Source organism: Rousettus aegyptiacus, unplaced genomic scaffold (genome assembly GCF_014176215.1).
Source record: "Rousettus aegyptiacus isolate mRouAeg1 unplaced genomic scaffold, mRouAeg1.p scaffold_m13_p_6, whole genome shotgun sequence".
Taxonomy (NCBI): domain Eukaryota; kingdom Metazoa; phylum Chordata; class Mammalia; order Chiroptera; family Pteropodidae; genus Rousettus; species Rousettus aegyptiacus.
In genome coordinates, this window is record NW_023416309.1 from 52,538,781 (window position 1) to 52,560,530 (window position 21,750).

General features: G+C 45.2%; 1 long non-coding RNA gene across 1 annotated transcript in view; it reads right to left on the minus strand.

The window, feature by feature from the left end:
* Positions 1–7,597: 7,597 nt before the first annotated feature.
* Positions 7,598–21,750, minus strand: part of LOC107509753 — a 54,735-nt gene continuing 40,582 nt past the window's right edge. Inside the window, exon 7 of the long non-coding RNA XR_004951487.1 lies at positions 7,598–9,200. This is a non-coding gene — a long non-coding RNA (uncharacterized LOC107509753). The remainder of the gene's footprint in view (positions 9,201–21,750) is intronic.

Below are 21,750 nucleotides of genomic sequence, written 5' to 3' on the forward strand. Positions count from 1 at the left end.
TCTTTGACCAGGACCCCATTTTCATGCTCAGAGCCACAGACAGAGATCCTGCCCTCAACACAGATCTACTAATTCTCACTTGACTCCACCCACAGCACCACCTGCCGCCCGGGCCCCCTCTCCAAGTGCTTCGACAGCTCGGGCTGGAGTCCTGACGGGCAGCCCGCCCCAACAGTCAGGTTAGTCCCCTGCACCATCTCCTTGCCCTTGCCCTGCTTCCCGCTCACTGCCATGGGTCCCACAATGCCTTGCAACACAAAATCTGACAATGGGAGGGATCGAGCTTGGCTACCACCTTGCAGTGGGGTGGGAATGATAGCAATCACAGTGAGAACGAAACATAAGTTAACATCTCCACAAATCGTTATAGCACCAAACAATTACAGAAAAATGCAGTGCCAACCAGCATGGGGCACACTCAAGGCAAGAGGGCGCTCTCTGGGCTGGGAGCGGAGGGGAGAGCTGAGTGGGCATGGGTAGGTGGCGGATCCAGAAACCCAGAGGAGGAGGCCACCGTGGTTTTCATCTTCTGAAATCTGTGCTTTGAATACGGCACGCCCTGCGCAGGAGGCAGGGGAAGGCAGCCAACTGTTACTCGGGTGCTGCTGACGCGAGCGACGGAGGCACAATCTCTTCAAAAGCAATTTGTCAGAATATTTCGAAAGCCGTAAGAACCTTCTACCCTTTGATCCAATCGTCTTACTTCTAGAAACATATCTGTAAGGAGCGCATTCAGAAGCACAATAAAGGAAAATAAATGACAGCCGGTGAGCGCCTACGTGCTCTATGCCGGATGCTAGTCGAAGCACCGTTAGACTGTATGTGTTTTCTCGTTTAATTCTCTAACCCCATAGGATGGATGCCATTTTTATGCCCATTTCACAGATGATAAAACTGAGGCACTACGAGTTTGACAGCTTTCTATCTAGCAATAGAGCCAGGGTCCGAATCTAGAGCCAGTCTTCTTAATTACTACTCTACACCGCCTCCCAACGACCAAAAAAATCTATGCAGCATTACCTGTAATGCTGGAACAAAGGAAACACATCTCGTGCCCAGCAACACGGGACGCCAGGCAATAGACTCCTAGGCAGGTGGAGGCAAGCAGCTGGTTTTAGCGACGACTGTGTAGCAACGTGGGGGAATGTGGAAGGCGGCGGGGAGGAAAGGCTGTCTGGGCTGCGTCCAGAGGAATCGGTAAGAATGACCCAGTTTGGTTAGAGAAATACTCAGCTCCAAGCAGAGGAACTCAGGCAGAGAAAGGAGCCTGGCATAGCCTTGGAATGGCTGAGCTGTAGGGACCAAAGGGGAGCAGCTGGAGACGCAGCGGAAGCAGAGAGCAGAGGCCAGCGGCCTAAAACCACAATGAGGCAGCTGCGTCTCCAAGCAAGAGATGGTGGGAGGGACCCCAGAGCCTCTTGGGCAGTACAACCAACAGCGCTTGGTGGTGAGTTACGTGCTCAAGCCGGGGTGTCTCTGTGAGTTGATGGGCTGTTCCCAGAGAGAACTAAGATGAGAGGAGGGGAGGGGAAGCCTTGTTGAAGAACCTGAACTTCTCTGAAGACCTGGCTTGTGTGACTACAGATACGTACATTGAGAGCCCTGAGAGCTTGCATATTTTGCTTTCGCATACATTTGTATATTTGTATATGCAATAGTTAAACTTTGCCATTTGCAGTCTTTGAGACAATACTTGTTGAGAGAGCCTAGATGAGGTGTGACATCGGAAAGGTTGAAATATGGCCCAAGCAAGAGTTAAAGGAGAAAAACAGACCCTAGGATGGCCAGGGAAGGTATAAATGGCAGATCATTTGAGTCACTTGGCAATTCCAGGGACGAGCCCCTATGTTACCCCTGGAACTACCTGCCCTCCCTCCACTCTTGCAGAGCAGTTTGGGATTGACCCAGAAATTCCGAGTGGCCAAAGCCCTTCTAAGGGCCATGGTGGATACAGATCAGCCCATTAATGTCTGCTAGGATCCAGCTCCTCTCCCCAGAAGTGACCCTTGCCATAGTCCCAGCAATAATGGCATCTGAAATGGTGACTTTGCTCTGCCATGTCCCAAGGTCAGCACCATGCCCCAGCTGGAATGTCATGGGCCGCAGGGCCATCACAGTCTACCTGATGACTTGGTCCTGCCCCCACACAGAAACCCTCCTTCCTTGGGCAGCTGGGGACTGGTCCTGAGCTAATCCAGGTTCCTGTCTGAGACCCAAGCTGCTCCAGACTCTATTGCCTAGAAGTCTTTGGGAAGAAAATGGACATTGTTCCCCTTCCCCAGATCGTCAGGATGAGAAGCCAGCACCACAGCCCAAGCTCCCGGAGCCCTAGCCTTCACTGGAGTCCCCTAAGCTTCCTCAAGATGTTGGAGCTAGATGGGGCTTGGGGACCACCTGGCCCAAACCCCTCCCTTTACTTCAGGGAAAACTGAAGAGAAGAAGAGAAGGGACTTGACCATCAACACAGTGGGAACTAGAACCTGAGTTTCCTGGCACTTAAGCCAGTGCTGAAGTACATTCCTCACTCCCAGAACTTCCCCCAGCTACTCCAAATGTTCTGGTAAGGATGGCTTCCTTTAATGTCCCCAGATGACTACTGTACATCCAGGTGTGGACTCTTTGTCTCGAGAACCAGCCATCTTGTCCCCAGTTACATTGACTTATTTAATACATCTTTATTGAGCATCTATTGCATATCGGGCCTCTTCTGGGCTCTAGAAATATAGAGATGAAGACACGGCCCTGCCTTTGAAGAGCTGAGGATCTAGTTACCATTTCTTCTTAGAAACATCACTGTTGCTTCAATTCATTCTGTCAACAGACGCCTACTGGTGCCAGGCACTGTGCTTGTGCCCAAGAGCTAGTGACCAGGGGCTCGGGGAATGACAGAGGTCTTACCCACTTTCCCCACTGTGCGCTTCTGGGTCCTCCCTTCCCCTTCTGGACCCAGAGTACCGACATGTGATCTAAGAGGCTGCATCAGAATGTCGCCGAGTCTTATAGACGCCTCTCTTTTCCCACTTCTTTCTGCCCCTGGGCTTTCAACCCAGACAAACCTGACAGGTCTGCATTAAAGGGGCGCCGACCCGGTGCCCACTTACCAGGCCCGACAGAAGGGGCTGGTGACATGTGGCTTTTGCATCTGGTGGAGGAAGAAGCCCTTTCTCTTTCACTCCTTCACCACTGAGCAGCAGACATAAAGGAGTCAGAACCTAAGCAAAAAGCACATGAACGGCCCCTTCTTTCTGGCCTGAGGGGCGCCCCGAACACAGTGCCACCCACATAACTCCAGGGAGCACCGTTCACATTGGCTGGACACAAATACTGCCTCCTCCCCACCCGAGAGTGGGGCCGTGCTCGGTGGCGCGGCTGGACTGGGCCGTCCCTGCAATCGCAGGGCACGCCTTGGCGTTTCTGACTCTGGAGGAGCCCGCACAGGGACAGCCAAACGGTGCAGCAGGTGGTGCGCGTGGCAGGAGCTGGCGCTTCAGGGAGCGGAGCGCACAGTTCAGAGCCAGCCATTTGAGTCCTGTCCAGGCTGTCTCGGCCACTAATGAAGACAATGCTGGGAAGAGAGTTTGCAGAACTGGCTGAGGATGAAGGGGAAAAAATCAGTTCAGACAGCTCGCTTTTGATTTAATTGTTCCATTTCGCAAATCCATCTGGCTGCAGGGAGGTTGGACTGTGTGTCTGGGCCCAGCCCAGGCCGGGGATGCAGTGCTCCCCAGATTGAATTATCACATCCCCAGGCACTCGAGGCAGTGGCTCTGAGCTGGAGCTTAGGGTGGGGAGCAAATGACAGCTCCAGAGTCCCGCCATGTCCCCTGCGTCACCGCCTCCCAGCCCACATGGAAAATCTTCACAGTTAATTTAATGACAATCTGTAGCCCAGAGCCCCAGAGCCAGAATGAGGCTGAGTGTCTGACTCGCCACCAATTTCAATTAGCCAGAGCTGTTAAAGGGGACAGGAGGGAAGAGGGGAGAGAAGGCGATTGTGGGGAATGGGGGCCTGTCTGAGTCGCCCCTTCCTGGCGACTCACCGGGACTCCGCCGCACAAGGCCTTTCTCACCAAAACGGGGCAAAAAAGTAATGCCCCTCTGCTTTTTGCCTAGGATCGCTGTCCAAATAAATGAGGACACACGCACCCACCGCACACACCGTGCACACACACACGCACACACCCTCGGTTTGGTTGCTGTTTTATCCCGGAGAGGGGCTGTTGGCAAGAGCACTTGACCAGGAGACAGGAGGCCGGAAGTCAGCATTGGATCTGCCATTTTTAGCTATTTGTTATTGGATGAACCACCTCCCTTCTCTGGGCCTCGTTCTGAAGGGATTGGACTAAATCAGTGGTTTTCAAACATTTTCTTCAAACGCAACTTTCCATGGAACCCCGGCAGATACCAGAGACAAACACGCGGCCTCTCCTGATTGAAGGCGAACGAGCTTCAGAGCTGGCGCCTCCTCCCCAGCCCCGTGAGCCACCTCAGAGACCCAAGACTTCGCAGAGGACTCATGTGGAAAACACCGAGCCAGATCACCTACCGCTGAATAATGGCACCCCCAGAGATGCCTGTGCCCTGCTCCCCAGAACCTGTGAATCTGTTACCTTACATGGCAAAGGGACTTTGCGAATGTGATTAAGCGTCTGGAGATGGGGCGATTCATCCAGGTGGGCCCGATGCCGTCACACAGAATCGTAGAAGGAGGCAGAAGGGCGAGGAAAGAGAAGGCGACGTGATGGCGGACGCTGAGCGAGGCCTGGAAATGCCGTCCTGCCCACTTTGAAGATGGCGGCTGGGGCCCGAGCCAGGGAATGCAGCCGTGTCTAGAAGCTACAAACAGCAAGGAAACGGACTCTCCCCGAGGACCTCCGCACAGAGCGCAGCCCTGCCAACACCTGGCGTTAGGACTTCTGACCTCCGGGGCTGTACGAGAATGCGTCTGTGCTGCTTAAGCCTCTAAGTTTGTGGCAAGTCGTTCCAGCAGCCATAAGAAACTATCGCACAGTCGTCTCCCCTTAGCCACGGTTTCGCTTCCCATGGTTTTTTCGGTTACCTGCGGTCGACCGGTTTGAAAATCGTAAACAGAAAATTCCAGAAATAAACAATTCATAAGCTTTAAATGGCATGCCATTCTGAGCACCTCATTTCGTCTCACCACACAGGCACCGTCTCATCTCACATCATCACAAGAAGGATGAGTACCGTACAGTAAGATATTTTGAGAGAGAATAGCTTTCCTTACAGTATACTGTTATTGGTGTACTTTATTACTCGTTAATCTCTTACTGTGCCTAATTTATAAATTAAATTTGATCATAGTCATGCCATGTATATATAGGAAAAAACATGATATTAGAAGGTTCAGTACTATCTTTGGTTTCTGGTACCCACTGGGGTCTTGGAACAAATCCCCCAGGAATAAAGGGGGGCTACTACATTCACATTCTATAATCCTCTAGGAGAGAGAGAAACTGGAGAGAATTTCCCTCTTCCTCAGCCCGGAACCTCTCTCTCTGGCCAATCAATAGGAAATTTGCATCAGAACCATCTGATCAGGGCCACACCCCTCCACACACACACACCACACGCCACCACAGGAGCCACCACAGGAGCAGCCAGTGAGGCCGACTCCTGCTGCAAGCCAGGCCTAGGAAGAGCCCAGGGCTGCTCAGCTCCCAGCAGCAGCTTGACTCTGGGAGGAAACGTCCCCTCCCCTCACTGGTCCCTGAGACATAAGAGCTTTAACCCCCTCCCCCAGGGTTTAGTCCTCATTTACTGTTTTATGGGTTCTCTCGCTCTCTCTTCTCTTCCCTCGAATCCTTATTTGAGGGATGGTGCAGGTAGTCGGAAAGGAGAACTTTCAATCTTGTTCAGGGATTAATTCGGGGACATGAATATTCATGAGTCCATTCCCCACTTCCTGCAAATCTACTGGTCATGGGATATTTCCTGGCCAGGCAAACCTAGGCTGTCCTTTGTGCCCTTCCTGTCAGGCCCACATGGATCCCAGTGGCCATTTTGACAGCTGGAAGCCCATAGCATGCATTCAACCTCCGGGATGACATGGCAGGGGACTCCTGGGTCACACCAGGCCACCCATTGTACAGAGGGACAGCAGCACAGGCACTGGCATCCACCAACTCCAAGGAGGCAGGACAGGCCATGGAACCCAGAGGGCCTAATGACTAGAGGCCAAGGAGCTGCAGGGCCAGGGGCTGGCGGGCAGATGGCCTTGACCAGGGAAAGGACGGAGAGCGAGTGCAGGCCTGGTGGCGGTTTTAAACACACAGGGCAAGACCACCTTCGGATCATCAGGTAGGTAAACAACACACCTGTCACTCCTATTCTTTGGGCTTCTTGCAGGGGAACTGCATTTTATACATTGCTCTCCAGCCAGTGGCGCAGCAACCCGCACATGGAAGGGGGAGGGACGGGGGAGGGGGTGGGAGGAGGAAGGCGGGAGACTGGCTCGCACCCGCCCCGCCCCCTCCCCCCACCCCCCGCCCCCCAGTGTGAAGCTCTGACCTCAGCAAAGGAGGGAAGCATCCATGAGCTGACAGTGAAGCCCCGTCTCTGCTACTTAGAATATACTTTAGAATTCTGCTTAGGGACTACTCAAGAACTTGAAACTGCTGTCTAAGGCCCTACCCCATATGCCGTTGTTCAGGCCCTCACTTGTCAGCCTGCCATTTGGGGGAGGCCGTAAAACCATCTCTGCCCATGTCTGTCCCCATGAATCAGGGAGTAGGCTGGTGGCGAGTTACTGGGTGCACGATACCACCGGTACCATCGCAAACCTGACACAGAGGCCCCCGATCGCACCCAGCTGATACCCACTCTGTGCCAGCGAAAGGCATTTTACAGTGTCTCATTAAAACTGGGAGAAGGATTAAGAGGCCCCTCTCTTGATTAATGACTTTCTCCGCCTGAGAAATATAATCCTATCCTACAACCCCAAATAACTAGAAACAAAAAAATGTCTGCCGAGAGGTCACTCAGGGCACAGGCTGCACGAGGCCCCCAAGTCTTCTTTCTTTACCTATGTTATTCGGCTTAAAGGCACAAGACATCTGATCCCCAAACCAGACCTGTTCTGCTGTCGGTACCAGAGGCAACAGAAGAGAATTTCCCAGGCTTTTCTCAGACACTAAAGAGTTTATACTTTTAGAGTTGGAGAGGATGTGGAAAAAAAGGAAGCCTCATACACTGCTGGTGGGACTGCGAATTGGTACAGCCACTGTGGAAAACAGTATGGAGGTTCCTCAAGGAACTAAGAATTGATCTACCATGTGATTCAGCAATCCCTCTACTGGGTATTTACCCCCAAAAACTTGAGAACCCATTCCGAAAAGATATTTGCACACCGATGTTCACAGCAGCATTATTCACAGTGGCCAGGACGTGGAAGCAACCGAAGTACCCTACGATAGATGACTGGCTAAAGAAGCTGTGGTACATATATACAATGGAATATTACTCAGCCCTAAGAAGAGATGAAATACTGCCATTTGCAACAATATGGATGGACCTCGAGATAATCATGCTAAGCAAAATAAGCCAGACAGAAAAAGTTGAAAACCACATATCACTTATGTGTGGGATATAAACCTAAAAGCAACAAATGAACAGGACAAACAGAGACTCATGGACATGAACAAAGGATCCTTGACTATTCAAACGGCGAGCAACTTTTAGTCAAACCCTTTAACCTGGCAGGTGAAGAAAGTGATGCCCAGATAGGTGAGAGGACTTACCAAGAATTAGTGCCTGGTGAGGGCTGCCTTCCTGGTTCATGAGCACCCATCTTCTCACTGTGTCCTCACATGGCAGAAAGGGCAAGAGAGCCCCTGAGGTCTCTTTTATAAGGGCACTAATCCCATTCAGGAGGGCCCCACCCTCATGATCTAGTCACCCACCTACCAAAGGTGCCATCCCTTTGGGGGTTAGGATTTAACATATGAATTTGAAAGGACACAAGCATTCACTCTATAACGCATACTCACACACACATTTGAACCAACATTTACCGAGCATCACCTCTATGGAAGGCATTGTGGGGAATCCAAACAGAGAAGATGCTCATTCCATATCTGTTCCATCCCTCGACCCCCTTCTACTGCACAGAGGCTGAAAACTCACACACCAGCTTTCCTAAATGGCCCTGCAGCTAGGGTTCTGGGCGCGAGGCAGGTGCAGTAGTCACTCGCACTTTGCACAAGACCTGGATTGAAAACTAAGTGGATGGCGAGAGCGGCTGACTTTGATTCGGGAAGGAATAACGTGGAGAGAAAGAGGTGCCGCGTGTCCGTTTTGCTGACAGATCCTGGCAGAGATGGGACAGTTCCAGAGCCGGGAGCTGGGGCAGGCAGCGTCCTCATTCAGCGGCTTTCTAACCATGGAGAGGCAGCAGCTCCCTTAGTGGCCCGGTTTGACAGTGCGGCTTTGGCAGTCGTTCCTGGAGTGTAGCCTCCAATCTGTCTCTTCAGCCATCCCGACCATTTGGTGGGCTAGCTGGGTCTCCTAATCAGTCATTCCCACCTAAACCACCCAGGGTAAATTTTGTTTGTAGTTAGAACCCTAATCGGTAACATGGACACCTGAGTTATTTAAAATATAAATCAGGGATCAGACTGCCTTTCTGACAAGTAGTTCAAGTTAGACATGATCGACCATATACGTGGGAATTGTATGAAATGTGTACCCAGAGATTTAACACCTTCAGGAAGCAGAAGGGTGCTAGTGTGTGTTCATGTAAGACAGGTCATGTGATCACATTCGTTTCAATGATTTCTCAAAGAGAATTTCAAAATGGTTAGAGTCACACCTGAGCTTAAACAAAATAACTGAGACTTAATGAACTGGAATTAGGTCAGAGTCCACAGAGACGTCGATTCGAAGCTGAGTCACCAGGAAGAGCAGTCATTTCCTGGAGGCAGGAAGGAGTGGGCCCCAGTGCCATAGAACCAGATTGTTCATCTGATGCCCGAGCTTTCCAGTCTCCCTTCTTCTGCTATTTAAATCCACACCTAGGACTTGTGACTCATCACAACATCCCATTCCCCTGGGTATGCTGGTCCAGAGGAGGCCATGATCCCCGGGTTGGACCAATAAGTCTCCCGCTAAGACTTACCAGTTTGGAGCTGAAGGTCCTGGAGCTGGAAGAACCCAGGTGAATCTGCCGGTGGCCGCCCACCCTGAAACATGGAGAAACGGGCCTGTTTTCAGCCGGAGCGAATACGCCAAGCATGAGACGAGACAGGGACGTACAGGGGAGAGAGCAAGTTGCAGCTGTTTTCAGTATAATTTCAGCCCAGAACCTGATTGCTGTAGCTCTTACCAACTCCACAAGCTGTCACGCGGATGAGAGCCATAAACCCCTTCTCATCTAGGCTGGTTAGAGCTAAGTTTCTTCGACCCAGAGAATTCCAAAAACATCATGAAAATGAGGCGTCCAGCACCATCAAACACTATTTTCCCCAGAAGATGGAAAGAAAAGGGGTGCATTCAGCCTGCCGCGGCTCCCTTCGGAGACGAGCCCGCGCCTCTGCTTCCCCGAGAGCCACACCTGCCTCGGCGACATCCTGGCACCCCGAACCCTACTCCAAGTTTATGCATTGCCACGAAAGCGCCCGCTTTTCCACGATGCTCTTTCCCATATGCCAAAAGCCAGGCCCTGACAATGCCTTCGAAGAGGTGTCGGCACCCCACCTTGACGGACCTTTCCATCTCCTACAAAGCCTCGGTGGGGGGTGTTTCGAAGAATGTTATCTATGACCCCCTATGCTTAGTAACCACTGAGGCAAAGTGACTTGCTCTGAACAACACAAGACGAGAAATTTGAACTTCCCGGGAAACTAAGAAGGAAGGCGGGACGCTGGGTATGGGAAGGGGTGAAGTGGGAATTGCGGGGGGCGGGGAGGGGGGAGGCAAGGAGGTCTCTGTAGAGAAGAGATTATGGTTAACGAGGATTTTTTAAGTAAAGGACCATGCATTGTGCACTGTGATCCCTTCCTAGGCCCATAGATCTTCAGTAAAAAAGGCCAAAAAGTGCTTGGTTGGCTCATATTTCTCATGGAAACCAGTGAAGGGACGAATCTACATTAATGGGAGGACCCAGGCTGGGGCCGAAACAGAGTCAGGTCCCCTGGACAAGGAGACCCTGATATCAGGTTTCATTTCTACAGGATTGAATCCAATAAATCTTAATACAGCCTAGAAGGTTATGGTACTTCTACTTAATAGAATATTACAGTTACTTAAAGTGATAAAACTAAATACAGGGGGAAATGTATGAGATAGTACATTTGAAAAAAAAAGAACTTTGATTTGCATGTTCATTATGAATATAGCTCCAAAAATACAGACACAAAGACAGAAAGGTGAAGAACAAAAATAAAACGCATTGTATAGGGTACGGTTATTATGGTGGTTTTTTATTCTTTTCTAAAAATTCCTTCTAATGTCATTTTAAAATCCAGACCATCAAAAGAGACTTGAAATTTTTGATGTGGGCATTTGGGGAGCACCGAATATGCGCGAGGCTCTGTGAGGTGCGTTTTCAAGGAGTCTGCAGCGTAACGACTAGGGGAGAAAACGAGCCCCTTCGGGGGCCACAGAGGTGAAAACATAACCAACCGGCAGACTGAAGAAGGCACGGTGGAGGAACGAACTCGAAAACTTTGAACACCACTTCTGAGGACAATGGAAGTCACCGAAGGTGTAGAGAAGAGGTACTCCGTGATCGGAAATACCATGGCATCACGTGCAGAGAGAGGGCCTGGAAAGAAAAAGGCTATCACAGACCCGGATGAGGAGGCTTGGCCTAGGACAGTGCCAGCATTAAAAAGAGAAATACGCGTGAGTGTAGGTTATAGAATAGCCTGAAGGGGAGATGAACCCCAAGAGGGCAGCTTGAGCAGGGAGAGACAGAGAGCCAACGTTTGCATAAAGACGGCAGGTCTGTTAGTTTGCGCGGGCTGCCATAACAAAACACAATAGGCTAGGTGGCTCAAACAACAGAGAGTGATTTTCCCACAGTTCTAGAGGCTGAGAAAAAGGTCCGCCAGAGTTCAGTCTACGGTGAGAGCTCTTCCTGGCTAGCAGATGGCCACCTTTTTAATATGTCCTCATATAGCCTTTCCTTGGTGTGTGCATGTGGAAACAGAGGACTCTTCTTATATGGATACTAATCCCATCATGGGGTCTCACTCTCATCTAAACTTACTCACCTCCCGAAAGCCCCACCTCCAAATGCTATCCTATCGGGGGTTAGAGCTTCAATGTACGAACTGGGGAGCAGGGAGAGACACAATTCATTGCAGCCAGGCAGTCCAGCCATTCTTCGGTTGATAGGTGAGAGGGTGAAGAAGAAACATATTGTGTGTGTGTCAGATGGTATTGGTCAGAAGAGAAATTTATTGCATTAAAGGATAAAAGTCAATCAAGATTAGTGAGTAAAAATAGAATGCATTAAGTCACAGAATTCAGGGGAAAGCATCGAGGTCATCGAAACACTGTGGGAAAGGAGATTAGATAAGAAGAGGAAGATAGCAAAATGTTCTAATTCTTGAAATCACAACAGTGAGTTTAAACCAGAATGTAGGTGGAATTCGAGCATGTAAAACAGATTTGAACTTCGGCTTCCAGCCAAGGCGGAAGAAGAGAGACCAGACTTACCCTCCTGTCTGAAACAATTTAAAAAACTGGACAGAATGTTTGAAAAAAAATATTTTTTTTTTCAAGAAACTAAACACTAGGCAATGAAAGACAGAGATTCTAGAGAGTCAGGAAAGAGACCAGGTGACCCCACAGTGGCCCTGCTTGCTGCCTTTCCAAAGTGTAAGACTAAGAAGGAGAATCTGGGAAGCACTCAGGAGAAGCCCTGAGTTGGAGACAGAACTGAGCGTCCAGGGGGACACAGCAGCAATGGTTCACAGGACAAAGTGCATAAGAGGAGAGAGCGTCACAGAGAGGAGACCCCCGGATACCTGCAGGAGGTCCCCAAGGAGCATTCAGCAAAGGACTAATGAGCACAGAGTGTGAGGAAACCACCCAAGACTGAGGACTGGACAATCCTCCAGGACCAGAGGGAACAGTACACAGCTCTCAGCAGGACCAGGAATAGTGCCTGTCCCACCAGACCAGGAAACCTCACAATTCATAGGGCAAGTGCCTTCATTCGGTCATGGAAATAATTATCCCAAACCAAGCAGAGCTCTGGTCCCGCCTAACAAATCTTAAAAGCAAGACTCAAAAAGATCGACTCTTTCCAAGTAATATCACTGCAACATAGAACGATGCTCAATAATATTTATAGGAAAACAAAACATCCAGCACCTGAAAGGTAAAAGTCAAATGCCCAGAATCTAACAAAAAATTACCAGGCATGCAAAAAAGCAGAAAAATAACAGCTGTGGTGAGTGAAAAAGTCATTCAGTTATCACTTACTCAGAACTGACAATGGGTATAAGACTTATCAAACATGAACACTAAGACAGTATTAAACTATTTCATGTTTTTAGAAGTTAAGTAGAGATTTGAAAGATATAAAAAGACCCAAATCAAGAGATTAAAACTATAATTTAAACTATAATTTAAGATTAAAAATAGGATTAATGGCAAACTAAACATCACACAGAAGAAAAGATTTGTAAACTTGAAGACATAGCAATAAAAACTATCCAAAATGAAAAATAGAAAAAATAAATTTTTAAATTAAAATTAATTTTTAAAGCATTGATGAGTTGTGGGACAACTCAGAACAACCTAATATAACTGTGACTGAGTCCCCAAAGGAGAACAGAAAGGAGGGTAAGCACCACAGAAAAAAATATTTGAAAGAAGCATAGCCGAATTTTTTCCAACTTTAATGAAAACCATAAACCCACAAATCCAAGATGCTCACCTCATCTAAACACAAGACATATGAAGAAAACAATCCCAAGACACATTGTAGTCAAGTTATTCAAAATCAATTATTTAAAAAAAAAAAATCTTAAAGGTAACCAGAATTTTAAAAAGACACATTATATACACAAGAAAAAAGAGATGGATGATGACAGATATTGTCCTCAGAAACAATTTCTCCTCAGCAAGCAAGAAGAGAGTGGAATCACATCTTTAAAGTACAGTGAGAAAAATCTTCAACCTAGAACTCTGTTCCCTTTGTACTGGTTTCGTATTGCTGCAGTTTCCATGGATCAGGTTGGCTATATTCACACTGGGTAAAGTACATTTAAGACCAAAGGATATTACCAGGAATGAAAAATATCATTTCATAGTGATAAATGAATTAATTCATCAGGACAATATAACAATGCTAAATGTTTTTGCCCCCAATAACAAAGTTTTGAAATATATAAAGAAAAAAAAAAAGATCGAACTTAAAGGAGAAATAGAGAAATCTGCAAATATAGTTAGATATGTCAATACCTCCCCCCCTCAATAACTGATAGAACCAGTAGGCAGAAAATCAGTTGAATACAATCAACTAGACCTGATACTTATAGGAGACTTCACAGCAGTAGAACACACATTCTTTTTATGTTCACACAGAACATTTACCAAGATTCTGACCCATAAGACAAAACTCAATACATTTAAAATTCAGGTCACAAAAAGTATATTCTCCTTCCGCAACAGAACTTAGTTAGAAATCACTAACAGAAAGATCTCTGGAAAGTCTTCAAATGTTTGGAGACTAAATGACACGTTTCTAAATAACTCATAAGTCAAAGAAAATACCATAAGGAAACAAAGTACTTGAAGTGAATTAAAATGAAAGACGACATGTAAAAATTTGTTAGGTACCACTAAAGCAGTGCACAGGGGGGAATTTAAAGCACTAAATGCCTATATTATAAAAAAAAAAAAAAAAGTCGCAAATCAATGACCTCACCTTCCACCTTAACAAACTAGATAAATAGCAAATTAAACCTAGTAAGTAGAAGGAAAATAAGAAAGATCAGAATTCACTGAAAGAATAGAAAACCAGAAAAATTTAAAGAAATCCAAAGCGAATTGTTAAAGAACATTAATGAAATTGATAAATCTGAGTTAGACTGCTCAGGGGGGCGGAAAAGAGCAGCCACTGTAGAAGGCAAATGACATACGCATTTGACACTAACACAGCATTCATTCCGGCCCTATTTTTTGGGCTGTAGAATGGGTTCTATAATTTTCTTACAAACTTCTACACTCATCGCTGAAAATCAGAACTTCTCACATCCTGGGGAGGGATTTCTCAGGACACTAGATCTCAGTGCTAAAAGTGGGACAGTCGCAGGCAAACACACAGGGTTGGTTGGTCACCCTAAATCTGCCACCTCACCCTAGACCTAGCTGCAAGGCAGACATAGTGGTGGCCAGGCCACGTCCAGCACGGCCCCCATTCTCAAGTGGTCACCAAAAGGGCAGCAGGAAGCCTTCGTCCAGCACGCCCCAGCACGGGCTATGTAATATCTGCTTCCTTCAGAGTCTTCACTGAATTTCATCTGACCGTTTCCTGCAAAAGTATGGGAGCTGGATACCAGGCAGACCATTTGCGGCAATTTATAATTAATTTATGCTGCTCGAAACTTCCCACCAAGTCAGTATCATTCTTCACCCAGTTAAAGAAAGGATTGATTTTTAAGGACACTTTTGATCATTAAAAGTATAATTAAGACTTCCTCCCTATGACCCTTCTCAGGCACGGAGCGATGAGTCTTCCCGCGGCAGAATGCCTTGGTTTCCCCAGCAAATGCGCTTGCTGCAGTCTTGTGTCAACTTAGCGTCTCTCTTCAGATGAAATAATTGTGTCCCTGCTCTGGACTTCATTCATGAGATCGCTTACTTCACATATGGCAGGCTTTCTATTGACTCGCTCATTTATCGAGGGGCCATATGGTACACACAGAGCAAAGCACCGATGCGTTAGGCTGAAACGCAGCAGGAACAGGAGAAAAGCCAACACGGTCTGACATCAGTCAGGTCACCAGCTGACATTTAATTGGCTGTCTACTACGTGCCACCAGGCTGGGAAGTCAAGAGATGAGCAAGAGGCACAGACCCTACCCTTAAAGCAGAGTTTTTTAACCTCAGCACTATTGACCTTCAAGGCCAAATAATTCTTAAGTCGTGGGGATTGTCCTGTGCATTGTAAGATGTTTGGCAGTCTCTATGACCTCTACCCGCTAGATACCAGTAGCACTACTCCCCTACTCCCAGTGTGACAACCAAGCAAAGCTTCAGACATGGCCAAATGCCCCTGGGAGGCAGAGTTGGCCCAGGCTGAAAACCTTAAGGTGTCTGCAATCTAGAAGAGCAACTGAGACAAGTATATATTCATGATAAAGACCATCATGGGACAGTAATGGCAGGAATATGGTGGTTGTAAACTTCAGTGCCGTTGGGGGCCAGGGATGGAAATGCCAAGAAGGCGGTGAGGACCAGAGGACAACCCTGCACAAAGGCTCCAGCCAGTGCTCAGCTCCAGCCAAGTGGTACCAGATATTCTGACGTGGGTTCTGAAATCAGAACTTCCATGTGAAATCTCTCCATTTTTTGATGTTCTCAACCAGTTTGAAAATATTTTAAATACAATGTAAACTCAAAAAGGAGACAAAAAGATCAAGGGACTTATTCAGCCAGACGCCCTTCTGTGAGGAGTCCCAGCACTACCTCTAGCTCACCTCTCCCTCTTGGCGTCAGGGTCCGTTTCTGGAAAGATGGAGCCCATACCATTGTTCTTAATTCTAGATGCCCATTGAAATCACCCGGGGATATTAAAAAGCCCATCAGTGCACAGACCCCACCCAGGCCAGTTAAACCAGACTCTCAGAGGGTGGGGTCCAGGTGTCTATGTTCATAAAGCCCTCTCCAAGTGATCTAACATTCGGCTAGGCTGGAGAACCACACATGTAGAAGGAAATATACATGTGTCAAGGCCCACCTCCAGGTAGTATGTTGACTAAGGTCTGGGACTCCAGACTCCGATCATCTGGATTCAAATCCTGTTCCACCACAGCGAGCTATGGGGTCTAGGAGAAAATCAACCTGAGCCTGAGAGTCTCATCTGCTAAATGGAAATCATAACACTACTGACTTTATCAGGTTGATGTAAAAAGTCTGAATCTCTAGAGGTGAGGCCCAGGCATTAGTGTTTTTTTATTTTTCCAGATGTTTCTAAATAGCAACCAGGCTTGAGAAGCAATAATTAGGTTTTGCCAGCTCCAACATTCTGTGAATTTTCCTTCGTGTGAAATGAAGGAAATGAGTACTAGATATCACTAAGTCTGGGACTGAGATGCCCCACTGGGATCCCTTAAGAAGGATTGGAGATAAAGGGCCAGATGCTGGCTGAATGGGACATAAACTCCAAAGGAACACAATATAACCTCCTCCACATAATCATTAGCTGCTAGGAAGAAGTGCCTTGAAGATCATTCAGAAAGGATTTGGCTTGCAAGGGCTGCCTACTGCTAACATGAAGGGTCTCCCACTAAAAAACACTCAAAAGCCCCTAACACCAAACGCCAAGTATCATCGAGCATCCGATCCAGTGTCATGCTGCTAACATTTCCATTATTCCCCTGAACTTCTATAACGAGGCAGCTAACTATGGGGCTTCCATTTGGGACACACACATTTATCATTTGATTAGGAAAGATTATCTATTTTTAGATAAAACATATATCCCCTAACAGGGATAGACAGTTATAAATAACTTGGGAAACTCTAGCCGATGCCTAAAACATCGTGATTTAGGCTGAAAGAAAAAGGCTTTCTGATCATTGTCCTTTTGTGTTCCTCACCACATTTTTCATGTTTACTTGCTGTCACCCCAGATAAGCGATCACCTTGGCTATATCCCATTTCTTCACAAGCGAAGGTGGGAGGAAGGATTGTCACAATCAAATAGGAAGGATCAAGGCTCCAGGAAGGAGAGGCCGGGGTCTGGGGCCTTCGCCCTGCAATCACCTCACCTCCAATCTATGTAGGACAGCCATGGGAGGAGCCACAGAAATGGCTCCAAGTTAGGCCTCTACTCAAGCTGTCGGATAGAGGACTGGCTTGAAAGAATCCAAGCCTCTCCTTGCACACTGACAGGGAGGCCTGGTCCTTCCCTGAGGGTCCTTCCTTCCCCGACCCTTAAAGCAGCTCAGGTGGATTTCGAGACAACAGTAAAGACACTCCCAGTGACTATAGCTAGAAATTTTTGAGCAAAAAAACAAACAATGTAGTATTGGATTAGAACCTAAAGCATAAAATAAATAACCAGAAGAACTTCCACTTCCAAAAAGATAGAATAAAACTACTTTTCCCTAATTCTTCCACTGTGTACAATAAAACCCCCAAACATTATATGTGAAACACACATAAGCGAACTGAAAGGTAAAGTGAAGAAGACAGACCAGCTAGGGACCTCTGCATCCCAGAAATGGCATTATGAGTTCCCTGAGTTTTCTTTTTGCTTCATACATCTCATACATGGAGTGGAGGAAGCCAACATCCCAGAAATGCCAACATACGCAGACAAAAAAAGATAAAAATAAAAAACCCCACCTGACAACAACAAAAGCCTGCTCCATCTAGCCAAAGGGGCAGGAAGGAACCAGCCTAGCAAAGTAGAACACTTTTGGGCAATAACCACTCTACTCCAGTCGACAGCACAGTAAAAACTGTGGTCTCACCTCTACGCATGCCAGCAAAGGCCAAGTGGGAAGCCTAGATCTCCATCCTCTCGAGGCTGTAACAAGGTGTCCCGATAGCCCTACCCAAGTGGTGTCAGAGAAGACCAAGTAACGGGGACAAGCCTTGTATCCCATCCCTGCATGGTGGTAATGAGGCTCCTCCCCAACCCCTGTACTGTCAGTGGGAGCCCAAACTCCTAACTAGCAGTAACAAGGAGCCCTCAGATGTCACCTCAGATGTCAACAAATACCAACTAGGAAACCTGGACTGCTACCTCCACCTGGCAGTAACAACACAGTACTGCAACTCCCCCTACTGAAGTGGTGTCTGAGGAATCCAGCTAGAACAAAAGGTTTAAATAAAGTCTCATAACATAACATAAACATGCCTAAGTTTTAATCAAAAACCACTCATCATACCAAAGCCCAGGAAGAGTTCAAACTAAATAAAATAAAGAGAGTCAACAGATATCAACGCCAAGACAACAGGAATGTTAAAATTAAGTGACAAAGAGTTAAAAGCAGCCATGATAAAAATGCATCAACAAGCAATTACCAATGGACCTGACGCAAATGAAAAGATAGAAAGCCTCGTCAAAGAAATAGGACATATGAAGAAGAATCAGAAGTTTTGGAACTGAATAATACATTAACTGAAATAAAAGTTCAGTGGAGGCTCAATAGCCAAGTGGGAGACAGAGGAAAGAATCAGTAATCTGGATGACAGAACAATACAAATCATCCAGTCTGAATAACAAAGAAAAAAGACTTTTTTGTTGTTTTTGTTTTTAATCAATGTATTTGTTTGTTTCTCTCTGTCCATAACATAGTGCTAATAAGGTTCTGGAACAGTATTACTGCTTAAAAAAAAAAAAAGGAACAGAGTCTCAGGGACCTATATAGTGCTACATGGGAGAGCTAATGTTCATGTCATTCTTGTTCTATAGGAGAGGGCAAATGGCAAGAGATAGAAACCTATCAATTTGAGATGAATAAACACCAAATAGAACAAACCCAAAGAAATCCACATGAAAGCACATTGTAATTAATCTTCTAAAACTAAAGACATAGAAAAAAATCTTAAAAGCAGCCAGAGGAAAATGTCACCTTACCTTTAGGGGAAAACAGGATAAAAGTGAATTTCTCATCAGAAACCATGAAACAATATTTTTCAGATGGTGAAAAAGAGAACTGTTAACCTAGAATCCCATACCCAGCAAAAATAGCCTTCAGGAATGAGGCGGAAATAAGATACACTTCTAAATATGTCATAGGTAAAAGAGGGAGTTTCAAGAGAAATCAAAAAATATATTGAACTGAATGAAAATGAAAAGGAACTATATCCAGAGCTAACGCAGTTTTGAGATGGAAATTTATAGTATCAAATGCATATATGAGAAGATGAAAAGTCTCAGATCAATAATCTAAACTCTTACCTCAAGAACTTAGACAAAAACAGCAAAATAAACCCAAAACAAGCAGAAGGAAAAAAATTATGAAGATAGAGATAAATGAAACCAAAAGAAGAAAAGCAATAGCAAAAATCAACAAAATGAAGAGCAGTTTCTTTGAAAAGATCAATAAAACTGACAAACCACTAACTATATTGACAAAGAGACAAAAAGAAAAGACACAAATTATCAATATCAGAAATGACAGAGAGGATATTACTCAGACCCTGCGGACATCGAAAGGATAAAAGGGGAGTAATGCAAACAACACTACGCAAATAAATGTGACCACTTAGAAGAAGTAGGCTATTTCCTCAAAAAAAACATAGACGATCACAATTCATCAATAAGAAAGAGATCATTTGAATCAACCTCTACCTATTAAGGAAATTTAATTTATAATTTAAAACCCCCTCGAAAAGAGGAAGGAAGGAAGGAAGGAAGGAAGGAAGGAAGGAAGGAAGGAAGGAAGGAAGGAAGGAAGGAAGGAGAGAGAGAAAGGAGAGAGAGAAAGAAGAGAAGAGAAGAGAAGAGGAAAGAGAAAAGAGAAGAGAAAAAGAGCCACAGCAATTCCTAGATCCAGATGATTTCACTGGTGAATTCTACAAAATGTTTAAATTTAACACTTAATTTACACAATCTCCCCCAAGAAAATGAAGTGAACAGCTCCCAGTTTACTTTATGAAGCTATTATTACCTCAATACCAAAACCATATAAAGGCAATAGAAAAAGAAAAAACTACAGACCAATATTCCTCATGAATATAGACATGAAAATCTGTAACAAAATGAATTCAGCAATATATAAGAATTCCACTCTAAGACCAAGTGATATTTATTACATGGATGAAAAGCTGGTTCAATATTGAAAAATCACCCTATATTTCACCCTATTAACAAGCTAAAAAAGAACAATCACATGATCATCTCAACTGATGTAAAAAATCATTTTCAAAATTCAAATCATATTCATGTTAAAAGTTCTCTGCAAAATAGGATAGAAAAATTTGACAAAGAGCATCCACAAAAAGCTACAGCTAACCTTATATTTAACAGTGAAAGACTGATGTTTTTTCTCTAAAACTGGGAATGAGGAGGGTATTTACTCTTATCTCTCTTATTCAACATAGTACTAGATGTTCTAGCCGGGGCAATAAAGCAAGAAAAGAAAATTCATACAACAGGACGGTAAAAAATAAAACGGTCTCTATTTACAGATGGCATGATTATTTCCATAGAAAATATAAAGGGATCCACAAAAACTCCTAGAACTAATAACTGATTTTAACAAGGTTTTGGATATGAGATAAACACACAAAAATCAATTGTATTTCTGGATACTACCAATGAACATGCAGACACTGAAATAAAAACTACAGTATCATTTTAAATTGCTCCAAAAATGTAAAATACTTAGGGATAAATCTACTGTCATGTTCAAAACTACAATCCATAATGAACCAAGGGTAAAAAGAATATCTAATTTTTAAATGGGAAAAGACGTGAATGGACATTTCACCAAAGAGCATATACAATGGCAAATAATCACCTGAAAAAATGTTTGACATCCTTAGCCATGACAGTAATATAAACTAAAACCACAGTGAGACATCACTACAAACCTATCGAATGGCTAAAATAAAAAATAATGACAATACCGAATGCAGACAAGATCCAGAGAAACTGGATCACTCATCCTTTGCTGATGAGAATGTAAAATGGTAGAGGCACTCTGGAAAACACGTTTACAGTTTTTTAAAAATCTAAGTATGCCATTACCATATGACCCAACAATTGTACTACTGGGCATCTATCCCAGAGAAATTAAGGCTTACGTCCACACCTAAACCTATACATAAATGTTTACAGCAGCTTTGTTGATAATACCTAAGAAGTAGAAATAACCCAAGTGTCCTTTATTGTACGGTTGAACAAACTATGGTACCTGCTGTGGAATACTACTTAGTAATAAAAAGGAACAAACTATTAACAAAAACAATATGGATGAATCTTCAGAGAATTATTCTGAGTGAAAAAAAAGAAACCCAACCCCCAAAGTTTAAATACTATAATAGTTCCATTTATATAACATTCTTAAAATGACAAATATATAGAGAGAAATACAGAACAAAATAGTGGTTACTAAGGGTCAAGGAGGAGGTCGGGGTAGGAAGGTGACTGTAAAAGGGCAACGTGAGAGATCCCTGTGGTGATAGGAATATTTTGTCTTGCCTGTATCAATGTTAATATTCTGGTTCTGACGTTGTACTAGTTTGTTGTTGTTGTTGTCGTTGCAAGATGTCACCATTGGGAGAAACTGCATAAAGGGTAGGGGAGATCACTCTGGATTCGTTCTTAAAACGGCATGTGAATCTACACTTATCTCAAAATTAAAATTTTAATTAAAAAAAAAATCACAGGAGGTCTTTGAACTTTCCAAACAGGCTCAGAAAACAGGAGTCTTCATCTGATGCCGTCCTTGTACAGATGGCATGGAGTTGGCTCTGCGAAGAGGTGTCAATACCTTCACTCCACGACAAAGGGAAATGGTCATTCCTGCACTATCTGCTTCAAAATATTGCAATAGATTTTGATGATTCTGGGCTGGATGAGAACATTCG